The sequence below is a fragment of the Lactuca sativa genome, chromosome 4, assembly GCF_002870075.4.
Source record: "Lactuca sativa cultivar Salinas chromosome 4, Lsat_Salinas_v11, whole genome shotgun sequence".
NCBI lineage: Eukaryota > Viridiplantae > Streptophyta > Magnoliopsida > Asterales > Asteraceae > Lactuca > Lactuca sativa.
In genome coordinates this window covers 306663830-306685362 of record NC_056626.2, presented here as the reverse complement: position 1 = coordinate 306685362, position 21533 = coordinate 306663830, and positions in this window count along the sequence as shown.

Genomic DNA, 21533 nt, shown 5'->3' with positions numbered 1-21533 from the left:
CAAACTCCCAATCCGCCCAAGCAATGGTCAAAACACCTTCAGTAGAATGTCCCAAAGGCTTGGAACCACAATTTTGGCACCCTCTATAGTGAGTGTGTGGCCGCACACTCTAGCAGCACATACACAAAAGCCATGCTTTTGTGGCCTTCCACTCCAATATAGGGCCATACACTCCTTATGTGCAACCATATGAGTTGATAACACTTAATTCTAAGTGTTTTATGTCCTTAGGACATGTCCCTATCATCATTAGTGGTAATAACTACTAATGTATTCACATAAATGTAATTATATGTTAAATAGGATTCATTTGCGATCAAGACTCCATTTGACACCCAACAAACCTATAGCGACCTTTCATTCGAGTTACTCACTACAGGTGAGTTCATACTCCTTAGTTAACCTTTTAAATGATTTTAAATACTTTTATGGGGGGATACAAGTTGAACTGTTATAGTTATTGTATCAATCGCATGTGATTAATAACTAGAATAGACAGCAAGATTTACTACTCCTTTTAATATTTCTATCAAACCTTGGATTTTCAAAGTGTTTCAAACCTTTTAATAAACATTTTAAATGTCAAAACTATTTTCTTCCCTTTTAAACTTGCATTACTTTCAAAACCATATCTACACCAATATATTTATATAAGTAAGACTTGAAGGACCTAGGACTGATAGCTCACCTTATTTCATGTTTCTTGTTTGGTTGTGGACTTAGGGTATTCTGTTATTCGTCCGACTGTTGTTGAATTCTTAGTTATATATCATATATATTTGTGAGGGATATAAAAGTCTTCACTTCAGTTCAGCACCTTTGTGTAACAAAGGACTGCAACCAACATTACTATTTAACTATAATAGGTATAGTTAAGGATTATTGCTCATTACTATTATTACAATGACACCTACCAGAGTCAGTACAGTTATGAGTGAATACATGTAAATACTATATCAAGAGAACACTAAATAAGAGAACACTCTATACATTATACTAGAAGATACATTCTACAATATACAAGAGAATATACTATAATTAGAATGTGACATACTACTTCTTGATATGACACTTCATTGTGCTATCATAGTGTAACAAGTGTCTCCTGGAGGGAGAGCGGGCATTATGTGTATAGATCTATATGGGATAGACACTCCCACATCCCGACTGCTAGCTACATTCTGACCCGACTAGGCCCAGGGGTGACAAAATGTCACCATTCTACATATGACTTGGAGGGTCATCGGTTATTCGATCGTCAATCAGTATGGTTACATATGAGTTCACATTCAGACCTTTAATTAATACATTAAGAATTAAAGGGAAAACAGGCTCCCTGAGGTGTATTGTACATTTAATACCACCTGGAGTCTGCATTTTATTACATTTAGCCGGCAGTGACACTGCTGGGGTAAAACACTATTTTCCTATTAATTTACATAAATGAAGTCTAAAACTATATTTTCATACCGATACTTTCACTGGGGAAAACTTTTACATTTCAAAGGAACAAATATACAAACAATTGGATCTTGGTAGAAGAGTACTTTTTACTGGAAAATATAGGATTTTCTAGGGAGTATACTATTTCAAATAGTGAAACCAGTTACCATACTACATTGTTGTAAACATTTTTATACAAGCAATGACACTAAATACTTATGAACTCACCAGCTTTATGCTGATAAACTTTTTCAAAATAACTTGTATTCTCAGATCAGCAGTAGATAAGTACAGATACAGCTTTTGAGAATATGGAGCACATACAAGACTCATCTTTTATTTTGATTATACTTTTGGTGTCTTACAAACTATACAGAACACGCTTGTATTATAATTATTATATTAATGCAATGGATTTTGTTGCTTGTCTTTACTATTATACATTGTTATGATACTGTACATGACGTCCTCCACCCCATAACGTATTCCGCCGTTGTTAGTTTTGGGGTATGACACCATAGACTCGACAAGTTGAAGAACAACTCGGCGAGTTGGATGAGTTTTCTCTTGGATATGTATGCGTGTGTATCCATCGAGTTGCAACGAGGGAACTCGACGGGTGGCCTTAAAGTTTAATCGAGAATCGAAGGAACTCGACGAGTCACCCTAATGACTCGGCGAGTTGGAATGTACTTCAAGGAACTCGGCGAGTAGCCGAGGGTCCCGGCGAGTAGCCGAGGGTACTCGGCGAGTCGAGGTCAAAACGGATTGTTGACCTTAACTGAGGACTTTGACTTTGATCAGGGGTTGACTAGTGGGTTATGGAGTACCTTATAAGGTTATGGACTTATGAGCATATTGTGCTATAGGTGGTGGAGCCTGTATCAACTGATCTGAGATTTGGAGCTTACCTATCGATAAGGTCTACGACACCAAGGTCAGCCCTGTCGACATCTGCGAGGTGAGTTATCCTCACTCTATCGATAGGGTCTACGACACCAAGGTCAGCCCTTTAGTTGTTATTGTTATGGTATGCTATATGTGGTTATGATTTGTTAGATCGGAATCAGGGTAGACAGTATGCTATGCTCTTATGATCCGTAGGGAATGGTATGTTAGTGACCTGCTAGGTCAGTACTCTAATTATGAGAGAATTATATGATTGATGACCCGTGATGAAGATGCTTGATGTTTATATATGCCTGTATATGATAGTTATGCGCACATATTATTTGCTTGTTGGTTGGGTTGAGGCGGACCTGCTTTGTGTTGTAGGACAACACACCCTGTGAGCAGTCCAGAGAGACTATATGCCCACGTGGCGGACCAGTCATGTCGAAGGGTCGGGATAGATCCAGATAGACTGTAGGCCCTATAGGGTGTTCCAGTCAGGCCGATGGCCCAGTATGCATGTTGATTGATTGATTATTACTGATATTGTATTGTTAGTGTGGTATTGGTATTTTTGGGGTAGCTCACTAAGCCCTCAGGCTTACAGTTTTCAGTTTATTGTTTCAGGCACTTCCGGAGATCATGGAAAGGCGAAGGCGTGACCGTACCGCTCCTCATCTGTATGTTCTGATTTTTGGGACACTCAAATAGATAATGATTTGAAAACATTTTGTAAACAATGCTATTTCGTTTTTATTTATGATCGAAAAGTTTAAATTTGGCATAATATTCATGGATGTTACAAGTTGGTATCAGAGCCTTGGCTTGAGTGAATTGGAGGAACACTCGTGTGAATCCAGTCTCAAATTAAGGAGATTTTTAGAAAGTAAGTTTTAAAATGGTTTTCAAAATAAAGGATGGAGGATGCAGAGGGTACGATCATCCGAAGCCTATAAGTAAACCCCAAAATACCATGCAGTTATTTGATATTCTGATATGTTATAACAGGATGCTAGTGCTAGGCTAAGGATCTTCAGGAATCGCATGATAGATTTGCCTGATTACATGATGTCTATTAGCCTAGGGTTTCTTGTATGTGGAATTGACATAATAACTTTAGATGTTTAGTGTATGCATCACGGCTGTGCATAATAAAGACCTTATAGCCTGAGCAAGTTGATTTGGCCTTCGGGTAGGATTGGATATTCGAAAGTCTATTGGGTCCAGTGTTATGTGTAGCTAGCGTTGCACTGGTGCTGCAGGGGATGATGGAAGTGTCATGGATGTGTGAGTCGTGATAAGTGGTGAGACTAGATGCGAGATATTTGGTATTCCCCAAGAAGTGAGGGTTGAGTGCATTTCCTATGTTGATGATGTTGTTAGGGCGTTGTGGTGATACTTGAGACAAATATGGGTAGGTGTGGAAGGTAGTATGGGCCCCTATTACTAAAAGCACAGGACCCATACGCGTAGCAAGGAAATCACAACCCCTAGGGTTTGTAGGTGTTGGTCTCCCGACATTATGTTATTTATCTGATGACTTGTATATATATATTTCAGTATGGTGGTGACGAGACGTGTTGCTTTAGGATCCGGATCAGGATCAGGATCAGGATCAGGGTCGGGAGACGGAGGGTTGGAGGTGCCGGTAGCACTTGAGCCCATGGTTCAGATAGGGATCGAGATGTTGGATGCTAGGATCCAGGAGATCACGCACGACGAGATTGCTGCTGCATTCCGAGCACAGCTGCCAGAGATATTTAGGTCAATTAAGATCACGATGGTGGAGTACTTTGATGAGTGATATGTTGGGTTTTGAGCATTCTAACACTTCCTAAGTGTACAGTACATACAACCCTAATAAACCTTAGATCTATGTTTGTCTAAGGTACATGCAAAATATTATTTTCCAAGGTTTATAACATATCTAGCATGGCATGGGGTACTTTTAAACATAAAAGAACTAGATGAATTACATACCTTTTGTTGATTGTTGATTCCTTGGAGTTTTAGAGCCAAGCATCAATAATGTTAATGCCTCAAATGGAAATCACAAATCACCACAAACATGGAAAATGTATGAGAAAGTATACTAACACTTAGAAATCGTACACCACTATTACACACACACTACGGTGATTTTCATGCAACATAAGCTTGTTTATATAGTGTGCATGGTTAGGGTGAAACCCAAATAACCCATGTCTTTTCCTTTCCAAGTATCCATGGGTTAAAAGCTCCATGTATCATCCATGGACTTCCATATAAGCTTAGCCCATTAACAAATGAGTATTAGCCCACACCATATAAATATAGCCCATGTTTTAATTAGTCTTCCTTTTAATCACTAAATTAATTCATAATTAATTCAAGATTAAAATTAAATAAATAACATGACTTTATATTAATATATTATAACTTATAATATATTAATAAATCATAAGTATATAATTCCATAAAATTATCCATAAAATAGTTTGAGTGAAGTGCAACCCAAATGGACCACGCCGGGTCGGGTCAAGTATATACCAAATAAGTTATGGACTTAGACACCTTATCCAACATACTCCCACTTGGATAAGTCTAATAACTTTATTTGCCTATATTACTTCAGGAACCAACCAACAACCGTAGCTTTTGAAAACTCTTTCGAACTATGAAGCGCCATTTTAGATAAGTGATCATATAATCCTCTCTTCACATGATATCAGTCGGACAAATACATGGAACAATGTCTTACTTATTGTCTGGAAGTTGTTTCTCGATTTCCGATTTGTTTGACAAAAAACTTAACTGAACACATCAATTTAGTTCTGACCGGGCCTGGTACATGGGTCAACACAAAATCATTGAGGGGCCCATATATCGCTTCTATTTCTAGATGAAACAGATAAACTTCAACTCATATGCTTGTTCTACTACTTGTTAAATTGTACACAAAGGCACGTTTTATAACATCAAGTTACTGATGTTTTCATGTGCAATGAATGCACAACCAACTCATAGGTAATAACTCATATCTCTAGGTTTGAAGACTTATATGATATTATCGTCTCACGATCACTCGAGATAAATTCCATGAAGTGATACAAGTGAGCATGGGTTTATTCCAATACTCATAACTGATGAGCACTCATGAACGTTGTAGCAACCATTGCTATGTCTAAACACCTTTATCCATCTACAAACCCAATTCATGACAATCTTGATTCATACCTACTTCCGACGTATGACCGATTGTGGAGGTTTGAATAAATTAATTATTCTGGAAGTCAAAACATGCAAAACTGAAACAATAGTAGATAATTGACAATGATAGTAACACTTTACACATAAATAAATCACATATTTTATTCATCATCAAACGTCGATTACATTTTACAAGTTTCAGAAAAGGCTATCTAATCTGTAAAACTAATATCATCCCTCAGCCCGATGCGCCTCGCATGCTGCAAATGCTTAACCCTCGTCAGTCCCTTCGTAAGGGGATCTGCAGGGTTCTCATCTGACGATCGATATCCTCTTTGCCATGAGGAGTCCTTCTTCTATCTTGTGTCTTATGAAGTGATATTTTCTGCTAATGTGTCGGGATCTCCCATGATCTCTCGGTTCCTTGGCTAAGGCAACGGTACTATTGCTTTCACAGAAAATCTCGATTGGCTCCTTAATAGCTGGTACAACTCCAAGGTATCCGATGAAGTTCTTCAGCCATATCGCCTCCTTCGATACTTCAGTCGCTGCTATATACTCTGATTCACAAGTCGAACTAGCCACCGTCTCTTGCTTGGAACTCTTCCAAGAGATTGCCCCTCCATTTAGGGTAAAGACCCAACCCGAATGAGAGCGGAAGCTATCCCTATCAGTCTGAAAACTAGCATCACTATACCCTAATACTCTCAAGTCATCACTCCCACCAAGGGTAAGGATCCAATCCTTAGTCCGCCACAGGTACTTGAGAATGTTCTTTACTGCGGTCCAATGAGCCTTGCTAGGTTTCCCCTGATATCTGCTGACCATGCTCAAAGCAAAGGCCACATTAGGGCGGGTACAAGTCATAGCATATATGATCGAGCCCACAACGGAAGCATACGGTAATCGACTCATTTCTGCGATCTCGGCCTCTGTACTCGGACTCTGAGTTTTACTCAGTTTGGCATTGCTTTGGATCGGTAAATCTCCTTTCTTGGAATTCTGCATGTTGAACCTTTTCAACACCTTATCCATGTAAGTACTTTGACTAAGTCCAATTAGTCTTTTACTCCTTTCTCTTAATATCCTTATCCCTGGGATATAGGCAACTTCCCCCTAGGTCCTTCATAGCAAAGCACTTCCCAAGTCAGTACTTAACCTCCTGCAAGGTTGGGATGTCATTTCCTATAAGTAGTATGTCATCTACATACAGTACCAAGAAGAGAACTATACTCCCACTAGCTCTGACATACATGCAAGACTCTTCTTCACTTATCGAGAAGCCAAACTCTTTGACCTTCTCATCAAAACAAAGATTCCAGCTACAAGATACTTGTTTAAATCCATAAATGGATTTCTCAAGCTTGCACACTCTATTAGGGTATTCTTCACTGACAAAACCCTCTGGCTGATTCATATACACATCTTCTGCCAACTTTCCATTAAGAAAAGTGGTTCTGACATCCATTTGCCATATTTCATAATCATGAAATGCAGCAATGGGTAGCATAACCCTAATAGACTTAATCTTTGCTACCGGTGAGAAGGTCTCATCATAATAAATACCCTGAGTCTAAGTAAAACCCTTCGCAACCAGTCAAGCCTTATAAGTGTGCACTTTTCCTTCCATGTCGGTCTTCTTCTTGAAGATCCATTTGCACCCGACTGTTTTACGGCCTGGTACATTGTCAACCAAGTTCCAAACTTGATTGTCATACATGGACTGTATCTCGTTGTCCATAGCGTCCTTCCATTTAGCAGACTCCGGGCCTTCCATGGCTTCGTTAACACTGCTAGGTTCATCCAAATTTACCAGTGTACTATCGCTGATAAATGTATCACCTTCCGTAGTAATATGAAAACCATAATAAAACTCAGGTGTGTTCCTAACCCGTGTGAAACGCCTCAGAGGTACAGACTTGTCAGCTTGCTCAACAGGAGTTTCCTCCTCAGGTTGATTGCTAGTGTCTGAGGTTCCTTCACCAATTGATTCTTGAATTTATTCAAGATCAATTTGCCTCCCACTGTCTCCTTGGCTCATAAACTCTCTCTCACGAAAGACCCATCTTCTTGCTACAAAGACCACATTCTCACTAGGTGTGTAGAAGAGGTAACCGAAGGATTTATGTGGCTAGCCGATGAAAATACACCTTTCACTTCGGGGTTCAATCTTATCATGAGTCTCATGCCTCACGAAAGCCTTGCAACCCCAAATCATGATGTGGTCTAAATTGGGAAGCTTCCCAGTCCACATCTCATGAGGTGTTTTGGTAACCTTCTTTGTAGGGACTAGATTAAGGATATGGGCGATAATCTCTAAGGCATACTCCCAAAAAGTGATTGGTAGCGAAGCTCGACTCATCATAGAGCGAACCATGTCTAGCAAAGTTCGATTACGCCTCTCAGCTACATCATTTAGCTGTGGTGTCCTGGGAGGAGTCAATTGTGAGACAATCCCACACTCCTTAAGATAGTCAAGCCCTCGGTACTACGATACTCACCACCTCGATCAGATCGAAGCATCTTAATGTTCCTGCCCAATTGATTTTCTACTTCCTGTTTCAATTCTTTAAACCTTTCAACGGTTTCTGACTTATGTTTGATCAAGTAGACATAACCATATCTACTAAAATCATCAAGAAAAGTCACATAATACCGATTAGCATCCCTTGTGGCGATTTTGAATGGTCTACATACATCAGTATGTATTAGGTCCAACAAACCCTCACCCCTTGCAAAAGTACCAGTGAAGGGTGATTTTGTCATCTTTCCAAGTAGACAAGATTCACAACTATCATCTGATTTAAGGTCGAATGATTCCAAAACTCCACTCTTTTAGAGTTGGCCTATGTGTTTCTTGTTTACATGTCCAAGACGACAATGCCACAATGATGCTTTATCTAGGCTAGTAGAAGAATCAATATACAATGCATTATTTCCTAAGTTGTCTACAACCGACACAGTTTCATACACACCATCACAAGGTAATGCTTTAAAATAAAACACATTAATAAAGAAAGCATTAATACCACCACATTAATCATCAAACGAAAAGGTAAAACCTTGTTTGTACAAACCATGAAAGGAAATAATATTTCTCACCATTTCTGACGAGTACAAACATTTATTCAAATCTAATTTTAACCCATTATTCAGCAACAAAGTATAAACTCCAATCTTGGAAATAGGTGAAGCCTTCCTATTCCCCATGATCAAGTTTATCTTTCCATGCCCCACATCCTGAATTCTTCTTAGGCCCTGCAAATTTGAACATATGTGAATACCACATCCTATATCAAGCACCCAAGAGTTAGAATATGGTGAGTAATTAGACAATATTGTGTAAATACCTGCATGGATGGGTTTCACTTTCCCATCCTTTAGATCCTGCAAGTACTTAGGGCAGTTTCGCTTCCAGTGCCCCGTGTCCTGGAAATAGTAGCAATCAGTATCCTTGGGAATGGCAGAAGGAGTGACATAACTGCTCTTGGTCCTTGATGAGGAGCCTTCAAGAGACTTTCCCTTGGTACCTTCAACGGGGACTTCCTCTTTTTCCCTTTGCCTTACCCGATAGCCAAAACAGGGGTAGATGTTAGAGTAGGAGTAGTAGAGGTAACAACCGACTTGTCCTTAAGACCGGTTTCAGCAGTCTTCAAGAGTCCTTGAAGTTTGCTAAGAGTAACTTCCTCCTTGTTCATATGATATGTCATACGAAATTGGTCATAACAAGAAGTTAAGGAGTGCAAAATGATGTCAATTGCCAACTCCTCAGGGAAGTTTACATTCAGCTTGAGCAAACGGTCCACATACCTTTGCATCTTTTGCAAGTGGCCCGTGATGGATTCACCATCCATCATGCAGGTTGTTATCATGGAGGAGATTATTTCATACCACTCCTGACGAGCACTCTGATGGTACCTTTCCATCAGATCTTGGTGCATCTCAAAAGGGTAGAAGTCTTCATAGGACTTTTGGAGCTCGGCTGTCATCATGGCCATCATGATGCATGCTACCTTAGTAGCATCTCTCTCATGTGTCCTGAATTCAACGATCTCCTCGGGAGTAGTAGTGGACTCATCAAGCTGCTTTAACTCCTTATCGAGGACATACTCTTTGTCCTCATAACGAGTAACCATCCTGATGTTCCTGATCCAGTCCATGAAGTTGGAACCATCAAGGATGACTCTCCCACAAAGATTCAATAGAGAGAAAGAGCCAGTTAGGTTAGAGCCTGAAGCATTGGTGTTGGAAGACATTTGAAAGAAGAAAGCAAGTTTAGATTAGATATATAGAGTCTTTAATAAGACACCCAATGTAACACTCGGATTCCCAGGTATGATGTTTTGTTCTTTTATTTTTTCGATGTTAAGGGGAGACTCGGCGAGTTGGCGTCTAGACTCGCCGAGTATAGTCGCGGATTTGTATGCTAGTTCACAATTGGACTCGGCGAGTTCATGAGTGGACTCGGCGAGTCCATGCTGTTTAATGAAACCCTAATTTCCAGGGTTTGAGACCTATTTAAGGGGTCTTATGGCCATCAATTGCGGCCACCAACCCCCAGAGAGAAACCCTAAAGAGATCTAGAGCGTTTGTGAGGAAGGAGAGGCCAATCTTGAACTTTTGTGGGTGTTTTTGCAAGAAGGAAATGTTCAAGGCAAGAGGAGGCTGAGGAGGTGCGATTTTGGTGGTCTTTGAGCTCATAGAGACTGTATTTAGGTATTATTCTCGGACCTTCTTTAGTTTTTGGTGATGATTCTTAGTGTTAGGGTTTTCTAAGCCTTTTAGAGGTTGATTAAATGGTATAGTTGGTCCCTTCTCGAGTTTGTGTTCCGGATCTAGACCCAAAGAGGTCCAGAGACCTTAACCCTTGGAGCTTTATGAGTCATTTTGGGAGTCTTGAGCTTGGAATGTCATTTTTGGGGCTAAATTACCACTTTTGGACAATTTAGATGTTATATGTGTGTCAAGGTCTGAACTTTACATGATTATCATGCTTGGGGAGGCCAGATCTATGATTGTATGGAACAGATCTGACCTCAGAAGTTGTTTTGAGTTTGTGAATGGCATGAACTCGCTGAGTCCGAAGAATAGACTCGGTGAGTAGTATGAAGGTTACCCGTTAATCACTCAGTGAGTGGACTTAATAGTTTGGGGGAACTGACTCGGTGAGTCAGGGAGAGTCAGGGGTCTGAGTTCAAGTTGGAACTCGCCGAGTTGTTCTTGAGACTCGACGAGTTGAGTCGGGGTGACCCCGCGATTCATGCCAGCAGGAACTCGTCGAGTCAAGGGGAGTACTCGACGTGCCAAGAGAGGATCTAAGAGAGTTAGTGGACATGTTTAGACTCGTCGAGTCGCCCTTGTGCACTCGACGAGTCAGTTCGTAGTTTGACCGTTGACCTTGTTGACTTTTAGGGTTGGGTAAAATTGTATTTACGAGAGTATTACTTTATGTGATTAGGCGGAGTCTAGATCACACTTCTTCCGAGTCAGATATTTACCGATACATCGAGGTGAGTCTTATCACTATACGTTACCTAGAGTGGTACTATGCGATGACTAGAGGGTCTTATGTGTTATGTATGAGATTATGTCTTATGTGATATTTGTATGTTGTATGATGATATAGACCGGACCGGAGGGTCCAACGAGTTATGACCAGACCAGAGGGTCCAACGAGCTACGGGACTGGAGGGTCCCGCTGAGACACATCGACCGGAGGGTCGTATTATAGCCTCGAGTGGCGTATGTGTTGTATGTGGTATTTTGGGGAACTCACTAAGCATTTATGCTTACAGATGTTGTGTTATGTGTTTCAGGTACCAGTGATGAGCACGGCAAGGCCGCCATGATTCGTATACACACGCATTGGAGTTCTTGTAGAGTTTCTGGGGAGATGTTTTGTGACAATAACATTTGATACAATGTGTTTGACAATATTTTATGAATGAATGAATGTTTTAAAAATGAAAAAAAAATATTTTGAAAATTCACGTTGTTACAAGTTGGTATCAGAGCCTTTGTTTGAGGGATTCGGATGCATCTTCGGGCGTATCTGAACTCAAACTGAGGAATTGAGGAAAATTTTAATAATGAAGTAAAATTTTTGAAAAGAGTAAAAAGAGTTTTGAGACAAACAGAGCAGAACCGTGTGTACGATCCGCCAGCGCCCGAACGACGAATTCCCCAAAAGTACCCTTACATTATATGTTATGAGATATGTTACATTATGCATGCTAGAGTAGGCTAGGTATACATATTAGGACTAGAGTGGCCTGATTTGTGATGCCTTAGCCTAGGAGATTTCTGCTGCAGAGATGCTTTGAGGGTGAGTAGATAGCAGTTAGGAGCTCGTGAGAATAGAGTACTTGTAATCCAAGATCCAAGGATGAGGACTTGGAGTGAATGCTGATGCGGTGTGGTCAGTAGTATTGGGCCCGTACTACTGAAGACATCGGATCAGTGGGCATTCCAAGTAAGAATCTTTTGGACAACGGAGGACAAGTAGGGTTGTGTCATCGAGTATGAGTATGTTCGATCGAGTCTCTAATAATTTTTGTTGTATTTCAGAGGCATCATGGTTGGGACTCGACACACACCTCAGAGTAGTGGTGTCAGCGACGAGGAGATCCGTCGATTGATTCATGAGGAGGTGGCTGCTGCCATCCGGGCTGAGATTCCCGAGAAGTTCGGGGACATAAAGACCATGTTGATTGAGACTTTTGATGAGCGGTACGCAGCGTTGACTGAGGCTGCTGCAGCTACAGCTACTGTTGTTGTTGCTGCTGCCAGACCTCAGGAAGTTGACTCGTTGCTGTTCCGGGAGTTCAGCAACACGAAGCCACTGGAGTTCGACGGGATGCAAGACCCGATTGCTGCTATGAGGTGGATCTCTGACATTGAGGAATGTTTCTATACATATTCTTGTCCAGAGCATTTGAGGGTTCGGTTCGCCTTGAACTAGCTCCGCCTGGGAGCGAAGGATTGGTGGAAGTTCGTGACGGTGAACCTCACTTTGGCTGAGATTTCTGAGGTGACCTGGGAGAGGTTCACCACTATGTTCAGAGAGCAGTATGTTCCCTCGGTGGAGAGGGAACGGTTGATTCAGGAGTTCTTAACCCTCAAGCAGGGTACTGATTCTGTGGCAGTGATCACCAGGAAGTTTCATGAGCGGGCGATGTTTTGCCCTGAGCAGGTGTCTTTTGAGCCGACTTGTATGAGCCGTTATCTGAGTGTTCTGAGGAGAGATATTCGGGAGTTTGTGGCGAACTCGACTTACCAGACATTTACTGAGCTCCAGGCAAATGCCCGAAAGAGGGAGATCGAGTTGGAGACTCAGGCCAGGGAGGAGGCCGAGTCTTAGAGGGTGGATCGGCGACCGGCTCAGTCTTAGCCGGCAGCCAAGCGAGCCAGACCCGCTGATTCGAGAGCTGTGGTGCAAAGAGCCGCACTTGTGGGAAGTGCGCCAAGAGTCACGAGGTGTCGTGCAGAACGGAGATGTGCTACAAGTGTGGGAAGGAGGGGCATATCGTGAGGGATTGCCCCAAGGGATTTTCGGTTTGCTTTAATTGCAACCAGACTGGCCATCAGAAGGCCGAGTGCCCGCAGCTTCATCAGGGATTAGCGCAGGGATCTGCGCCTGCTGCTATGGCTACCGAGGTTCGGCCGGTGAAGGCCGAGGCCTCGAAGGCTCGTGGGAGAGCATTTCAGTTTACCGCGGAGGAGGTCCGCGCGGCGCCCGATGTTGTGGCTGGTATATTCTCTTTTCATCTTTTGTTTGAGTTGAGTTTTATGCTTATATGATAATATGCGTAGGTACTTTTCTTGTGAGTTATCTGCCTGCGTTGGTATTATTTGACTCGGGTGCGAGTCGGTCGCTTGTTTCCGTAGCATTTAGTCAGCATATTAGTGTCCGTCGAGAGGCGTTGGATCGGCCTCTGCGAGTTTCCATAGCTGATGAGCGAGTAGTGTATGCTTCGGATTTGATTCGAAGATGTATCCTTGAGATCTTCATGGTGGAGTTCCCGATAGATCTGGTTCCGATCGCAATGGGGGACGTGTGTGTTATAGTGGGTATGGATTGGTTGAACTGATATGGAGCTGTGATAGACTGCAAGCGTCAATTGGTGACAATTCGAGACCCTAGTGGGGGAGTTCTTACGGTGTACGGCAAGGGTACATGTACGGGGTCGGCATTTTGTTCGGCCGCCAGAGTGAGACAGAGTCTACAGCAGGGCTGTAGGGGTTTTGTGGCATATGTGATGGATGTGAGGGTTCATTCGGAGAGACCGAAGTCAATTGATGAGGTCCCGATACTGCGTGAGTTTCCGGATGTGTTTCCAGAGGAGTTGTCGGGTGTGCCTCCGAAGAGGCAGGTAGAGTTCGGTATTGAGTTGGTTCCGGGAGTTGCGCCTATCACCAAGGCACCTTATCGCCTTGCGCCTCTGGAGATGCAGGAATTATCCTTGCAGCTTCAGGAGCTGTTGGGGAAGGGGTTTATCAGGCCAAGCAGTTCGCCATTGGGGGCGCCTATTCGTTTTGTCAAGAAGAAGGATGGTTCACTGCGGATGTGCATTGATTATCGTGAGTTGAACAAGGTAACGGTCAAGAACCGTTACCAATTGCCGAGGATTGATGTTTTGTTCGATCAGTTGCAGGGAGCATCTTGGTTCTCCAAGATCGATTTGAGGTCTGGTTATCATCAGGTGAGGGTGCGAGAGGAGGACGTCCAGAAGACAGCATTCCGGACTTGCTATGGGCATTATGAGTTCGTGGTGATGCCTTTCGGACTCACCAACGCACCGGCGGTGTTCATGGATCTCATGAACAGGGTGTGCAGACCGATGTTGGATCGCTCAGTAATCGTGTTCATCGACGTCATATTGGTGTATTCGAGGTCCAAAGAGCAGCATGAGGAGCATTTGAGGGAGATCCTCGGAGTTCTGAAATCGGAGAGGCTTTATGCCAAGTTCTCCAAATGTGAGTTCTAGTTACGAGAGGTCTAGTTTTTTGGCCACCTCGTTAACCAGAATGGGATATTGGTCGATCCGGCCAAGATCGAGGTGGTCATGAGGTGGGAGGTGCCAAGATCACCCACCGAGATCAAGAGGTTTCTGGGTTTGGCCGGCTATTATCGGCGATTTATTAAGGATTTCTCCAAGATCGCCGTGCCACTCACCAGGTTGACCCGGAAGGGTGTTGCGTTTTCTTGGGGTCCGGAGCAGCAGACCTCGTTCGAGACACTTTGCCAGAAATTATGCGAAGCCCCAGTGTTAGCCCTTCCGGAAGGGATGGAGGATTTTGTGGTATATTGTGATGCATCGATATCCGGGTTGGGAGCGGTGCTTATGCAGAGGGGGCATGTGATAACATATGCATCGAGGCACCTTAAGCCTCATGAGTCGAGATATCCCACTCATGATTTGGAGCTAGGAGCGGTAATGTTCGCTCTCAAGATCTAGAGACATTATCTGTATGGGGTTCGGTGTACGATATACACGGACCACAAAAGCTTGAAGCATTTGATGGATCAACCCAACCTGAATATGCGCCAGAGGAGGTGGTTAGACGTGGTTAAGGATTATGATTGTGAGATCATATACCACCCGAGCAAGGCTAATGTTGTAGCCGATGCACTGAGCCGTAGGGCGGAGGGTGCCCCAATACGAGGTGTTTGTTTAAGATTGACAGTGATGACCCCGATGTTGGATGCTATTCGTGGGGCCCAGGCTGAGGCTGTGAAACCAAAAAGCCATAAGAGAGAGCGAGTTTTCAGTCTGGTATCGGAATTAATTACCGATAGCCGAGGGCTTATGGCATTTCAGGGTCGGATATGGGTAACGTCCGTGGGCGGAACGCATACCATTTTGATGGAAGAGGCTCATCGATCAAAATTCTCGATCCATCATGGGGCCACTAAGATGTATTTGGACCTGAAAAAGGAATATTGGTGGCCCTGTATGAAGAGGGATGTTGCATGGTTTGTAGAGAGATGCTTGACATGTTGCAGGGTAAAGGCCGAGCACCAGCGTCCACATGGTAAGCTGCAGCCATTAGAGATTCCTGAGTGGAAATGGGAACAGATTACCATGGATTTCATCACCAAATTGTCGAGGACCGCGAGGGGTGTTGATGCAATTTGGGTGATTGTGGACATATTGACGAAGAGCGCTCACTTCCTGGCCATCAGTGAGAGCTCTTCCACGGAGAAGTTGGCATAGATGTATGTGAGAGAGGTGGTATCCCGCCATGGAGTGCCGATCTCGATTGTCTCAGATCGAGATGTACGTTTCACTTCCAGTTCTAGAAGAAGTATCATGAGGAATTGGGTACAAAACTGCATTTTAGTACCGCATACGACCCACATACTGATGGGCAGAGTGAGCGGACGATTCAGACGCTCAAGGACATGCTACGGGCATGTGTGTTGGATTTCGGCGGGAGTTGGGACACGTATTTGCCCTTGGCGGAGCTTTCTTATAAAAACAGCCATCATTCGAGCATTGGCATGCCGCCCTTTGAAATGTTGTATGGGAGGAGGTGTCGAACCCCTATTTGCTGGGGAGAAGTAGGGCGGCGTGTGATGGGCAGCACCGAGATTGTGCTTCAGATGAAAGAGCAGATCAAGCAGGTCAGGCAGAGATTGTTGACTGCTCAGAGTCATCAGAAGAGTTATGTGGACAGACGCCAGTCCGAGCTCGAGTTTCAGGTCGGCGACTTCGTGCTCCTGAAGGTCTCTCCTTGGAAAGGAGTTATCCAATTCAGAAAAAGGGGCAAGTTGGGGCCCCGATATATTGGTCCTTTCAGCGTGATCGCTAGGGTAGGCAGGGTAGCCTATCGTTTGGAGTTGCCAGCAGAGTTGGGTCAAATTCATGACACTTTCCACGTGTCGCATTTGCGAAAGTGTATAGCCGACGAGTCGGCAGTGGTGCCATTAGAAGATAGGAAGATAAAGGTTCTGAGGAACAAGGAAGTGCCTCTGGTGCAGGGATAGGAAGATAAAGGTTCTGAGGAACAAGGAAGTGCCTCTGGTGCAGGTCCAGTGGCAGCATCGGAAAGGGTCAGAGTTGACTTGGGAACCGGTGCGTGAGATGCGGGAGCAGCATCCGGAGTTGTTTGCAGAGTGAGACTTCGAGGACGAAGTCTGGTTCTAGTGGGGGAGAATTGTAACACCCGGATTCCCAGGTATGATGTTTTGTTCTTTTATTTTTTTGGATGTTGAGGGGAGACTCGACGACTTGGCGTCTAGACTCGCCGAGTATGGTCGCGGATTTGTTTGCGAGTTCACAGCTGGACTCGGCGAGTTCATGAGTGGACTCGGGGAGTCCACGTCGTTTAATGAAACCCTAATTTCCAAGGTTTGAGACCTATTTAAGGGGTCTTATGGGCATCATTTGCGGCCACCAACCCCCAAAGAGAAACCCTAAAGAGATCTAGAGCGTTTGTGAGGAAGGAGAGGCCAATCTTGAACTTTTGTGGGTGTTTTTGCAAGAAAGAAGTGTTCAAGACAAGAGGAGGCTGAGGAGGTGCGATTTTGGCGGCCTTTGAACTCATAGAGACTGTATTGAGGTATTGTTCTCGGACCTTCTTCGGTTTTTGGTGTTGATTCTTATTGTTAGGGTTTTCTAACCCTTTTAGAGGTTGATTAAGTGGTGTAGTTGGTCCCTTCTTGAGTTTGTGTTCTGGATCTGGACCCAAAGAGGGCCAGAGACCTTAACCCTTGGAGCTTTATGATTCATTTTGGGAGTCTTGAGCTTGGAATGTCATTTTTTGGGCTAAATCACCACTTTTGGACCATTTAGATGTTATATGTGTGTCAAGGTCCGAACTTTACGTGATTATCATGCTTGGGAGGCCAGATCTATGATTGTATGGAACAGATCTGACATTAGAAGTTGTTTTGAGTTTGTGCACGGCATGAACTCACCGTGTTCAAAGAACAGAATCGGCAAGTAGTATGAAGGTTGCCTGTTAATCACTCAGTGAGTGGACTTGTCAAGTTGGGGGAAATGACTCGGTGAGTCAGGGAGAGTCAGGGGTCTGAGTTCAAGTTGGAACTCGCCGGGTTGTTCTTGAGACTCGGCGAGTTGAGTCGGGGTGACCCCGTGATTCATGCTAGGTGGAACTCGTCGAGTCAAAGGGAGTACTCGACGTGCCAAGAGAGGATCTAAGAGAGTTAGTGGACATGTTTAGACTCGTCGAGTCGCCCTAGTGCACTCGACGAGTCGGGTCGAAGTTTGACCATTGACCTTCTTGACTTTTAGGGTTAGGTATACTTGTATTTACGAGAGTATTACTTAATGTGATTAGGCGGAGGCTAGATCACACTTCTTCCGAGTCAGATATTTACCGAGACATCGAGGTGAGTCTTCTCACTATACGTTACCTAAAGTGGTACTATGCGATGACCAGAGGGTGTTATTTGTTATGTATGAAATTATATGTTATGTGATATTTGTATTTTGTATGATGATATAGACCGGACCGGAGGGTCGAACGAGTTATGACCGGACCAGAGGGTCCAACGAGCTACGGGACCGGAGGGTCTTGCTGAGACACATCGACCGGAGGGTCGTATTATAGCCTCGAGTGGCGTATGTGCTGTATGTGGTATTTTGGGGAACTCACTAAGCATTTATGCTTACAGATGCTGTGTTATCTGTTTCAGGTACCAGTGATGAGCACGGGAAGGCGCCCGCATGATTCGTACACACACACATTGGAGTTCTTGTAGAGATTCTGGGGAGATGTTTTGTGACAATAACATTTGATACAATGTGTTTGACATTATTTTATGAATGAATGAATGTTATAAAAATGAAAAAAATTTATTTTGAAAATTCACGTTGTTACACACAAATTTAATATTAAGGCTAGGATCCAATCACAATATATTATACTTTGAAGAGGGATGTAGTAATCTAAGTAATAACATATTTGAAAGGTAGGTGAATGACGATTCACCAATTTCCACCATGAAAAACAAAATGAATTATTAGGTTTTAATTGGATTCAAAATTCCTAGACCTTTTGAGATTCATTAAACTTTTCAATGGCATGTTTCAATCTTGATTGTGTCCTTCAAGTTTTGTGACTAGGATACCGAGGATCACAAAACAAGGTGTGAATAACCATACTAATTCACTTGGTACCCTTAATATTATCACCTAATCAATGTGCCGGTTAACCACAAACGCTCCATTGATCTATGACAAACATTAAGTCACCCTTCATGATCCTTACTAGTCCAAGTTAGTGTGTCGGTTAACCACACACGCTCCACCAATGACTTGGTAAGGTAAAAAGTGTGAATTTCATGGACTAACACCTTGTTCACATTTTTCCTAAAGTAACTAAGATTGGGAATTAAAATATTTAGTTACTTTTTAATAATCATTATACTTTTAATGATGATTAAAAGTCATTGTCCTACCCGTTCGGCTAACGACCTTCCACCGATGAAGGAAGCGGTGGGTGAGAGTGGACACCCATTAAGCTGCCATTTTATAGGAAACACCCTTATACCCCCCTTATAGACCGGCTTCGTGAATGAGGCCTACTAACGGTAGAAAAACTTATTCTTATACATATGTATAATAATTAACCATTAATGTTATAAATAGTATAATTGTTGAATTTTAACTATTAAAACTCTAAGGGTTGGAATTAAAGTTTATTAAAGTGTGTGAAACATTACAAATTCCGAAACTTGAGGGCAACTTTTCTAACTATCCAAAACTTTTCATTTCATAACTTATGAATTAAAGGTTCATAAAATGAAGACTCTTCATTTTTATGTAACTTATGTGTTTTAAATGTGTGTTTAAAAGAAGTGGCCTTTGGATATCCATAACTTGAGGACAAATTATGGACTCCATTAAAACACATAAATGATCAAGAATTAATCCTAAACAATTCAACAAATAATTCTTATCATCTTCTAAATTCATAAGAACAAGAACATGATCATCAAAGTTTCAAGAATTATATGAATACATACAAAGCATGAAATTTTGATATAAGCTATTGTAAATGGATTAGAACAACCATTGCACCAACTAAAACAAGTTTTAAAGCACCAAAACAGTTTAGGATAATGTTTCTAGTCCATTTTCAGCAGCAAAAGTCGAAAATCTGCATTCTGAGGCTCCTACTCGCCGAGTGCCTAAACCTACTCAGCGAGTAGGATGAGTTTACACATGAACTCCGCGAGTCCCCCCTTGGACTCGGCGAGTTCATCAGGCAGACAACAAAAAATTCTCCCTTTTTCACTATTTTGCATCAAGTATCAAACAAACAAGCCTAGGCTCTAATACCACTGTTGGGTTTTGAGCATTCTAGCACTTCCTAAGTGTACATGCAACCCTAATAAACCTTGGATCTATGTTTGTCTAAGGTACATGCAAAATATTATTTTCTAAGGTTTATAACTTATCTAGCATGGCATGGGGTACTTTTAAACATAAAAGTGTAGAGAATTGTTATTGGGATTATGAATGCAATTATGAATTGAATCATTATGAAATAAGAACACGAAGAGTAAATATTAATCAGATCTTGTATTGAGAAAGACTGATTACACGAAATAAGCAGAAGGATATTTGAGTTGCAAAAAGTTCTTTTTTTTTTTTACTTCTAACCTCAGTCCCTATTTATAGGGAACCTGAGTGTACAAAAATATACTAAGTCTAAACATTAAGTTTTCGCATATAAATGACTTAGTAAAATAACTAAAATGTGAATATTACAAAGACATAGCCACTTCGACTTTTACAACAAAATGCCTCTACAATCTCTCCCTTTGTAAACAGTCGAAGCTATTCAGATATAACCCTCTGAACAGCTGAGTGAATAGCCTTTCGCACTTTGGAATACTAGTTGATCACCTTCTTCAGCTCCTTCTTGTCTCCTTCATTGTTTCTCTTGCAATTGTTCATACGAACAAAAAAGTTCGTATATTGCGCAGAGGTATATCTTTCTATCTCAGAGACCTTGAACAAAAACTTCTTAGGTTTACCATTTGTATCCCTTCCCGAGAACACCATGCCAAAAGGTTTAAGGCAAATTTCCCCATCAGCATATTTTGATAATACTGACTGGGTCAATGTGGTTTCCCAGGGAACTGTCACCTTTCTCCTCAAGCTCATGGCTAATTCTTCATCAGTCATTGCTAAGCAATAGTAATAACTATCAATGAAGACTTTGATATGTGCGAAGCCGACTTTGAACACTTCTATCTCTGAGCCCTTGAGCTTGTGATCCTCCATATGCTTCAAAATCATTGCTACTTGAATTAGATCATAGCAATTCATCAGAGGAAAATCAGCAATGGTGAAGTCGTATTGTTTGTCATCAGCTCGCATGACAAAATATCGAAAATTTTGTAACATATCTTCAAACATTGTGTCTTTCTTGATAGTTAGCACTTTCTTTATTTTCATTAAAGACCACACTTCCTCCGGATTCTTCGCCAATACAGCATGAAATCTGATTTTCATGTGTATATAATCATCAGCATTGTCAAACTTCTCATTGATCTTGTATTGAGCAGTAATGAAGAGCATCTCATTTATCGGAAAATACAATTGGCATTTATCCTAATTAGCAATATCATAGCTCACCTTAGGCTTCTTCTCAAATCCTTACATCTCTACCCCCACAACCTTTGATTCGATTGTTTCATATGAATAAATCTTTTCAGGATCACCTTTGTTCATTGTGGGAGGATCACCAGCCCTGAGCCTCATAATTCTCTGTACCTTCCTCGTTCGCTCATTCTCTGCTTCAGCTTCGGCTTTCTTCTCCTCCTTAGACTTTTCGTATGCAATTCCCTTCCCATTTCCCACGTCATCAGTTGGAGGTTTCGCACTTGAACTCTCTCCTTCTTTTGACCCAATGGATATACCTTTCGCTATTGGTCTCGTGGTCAAAATTGTCGAGGAAACAGGCATTGTGAATGTAGGAAGAGTTGTCTTGAGTTGGGTTGAAATAACTTTCCCAACCGTCTTCGCATC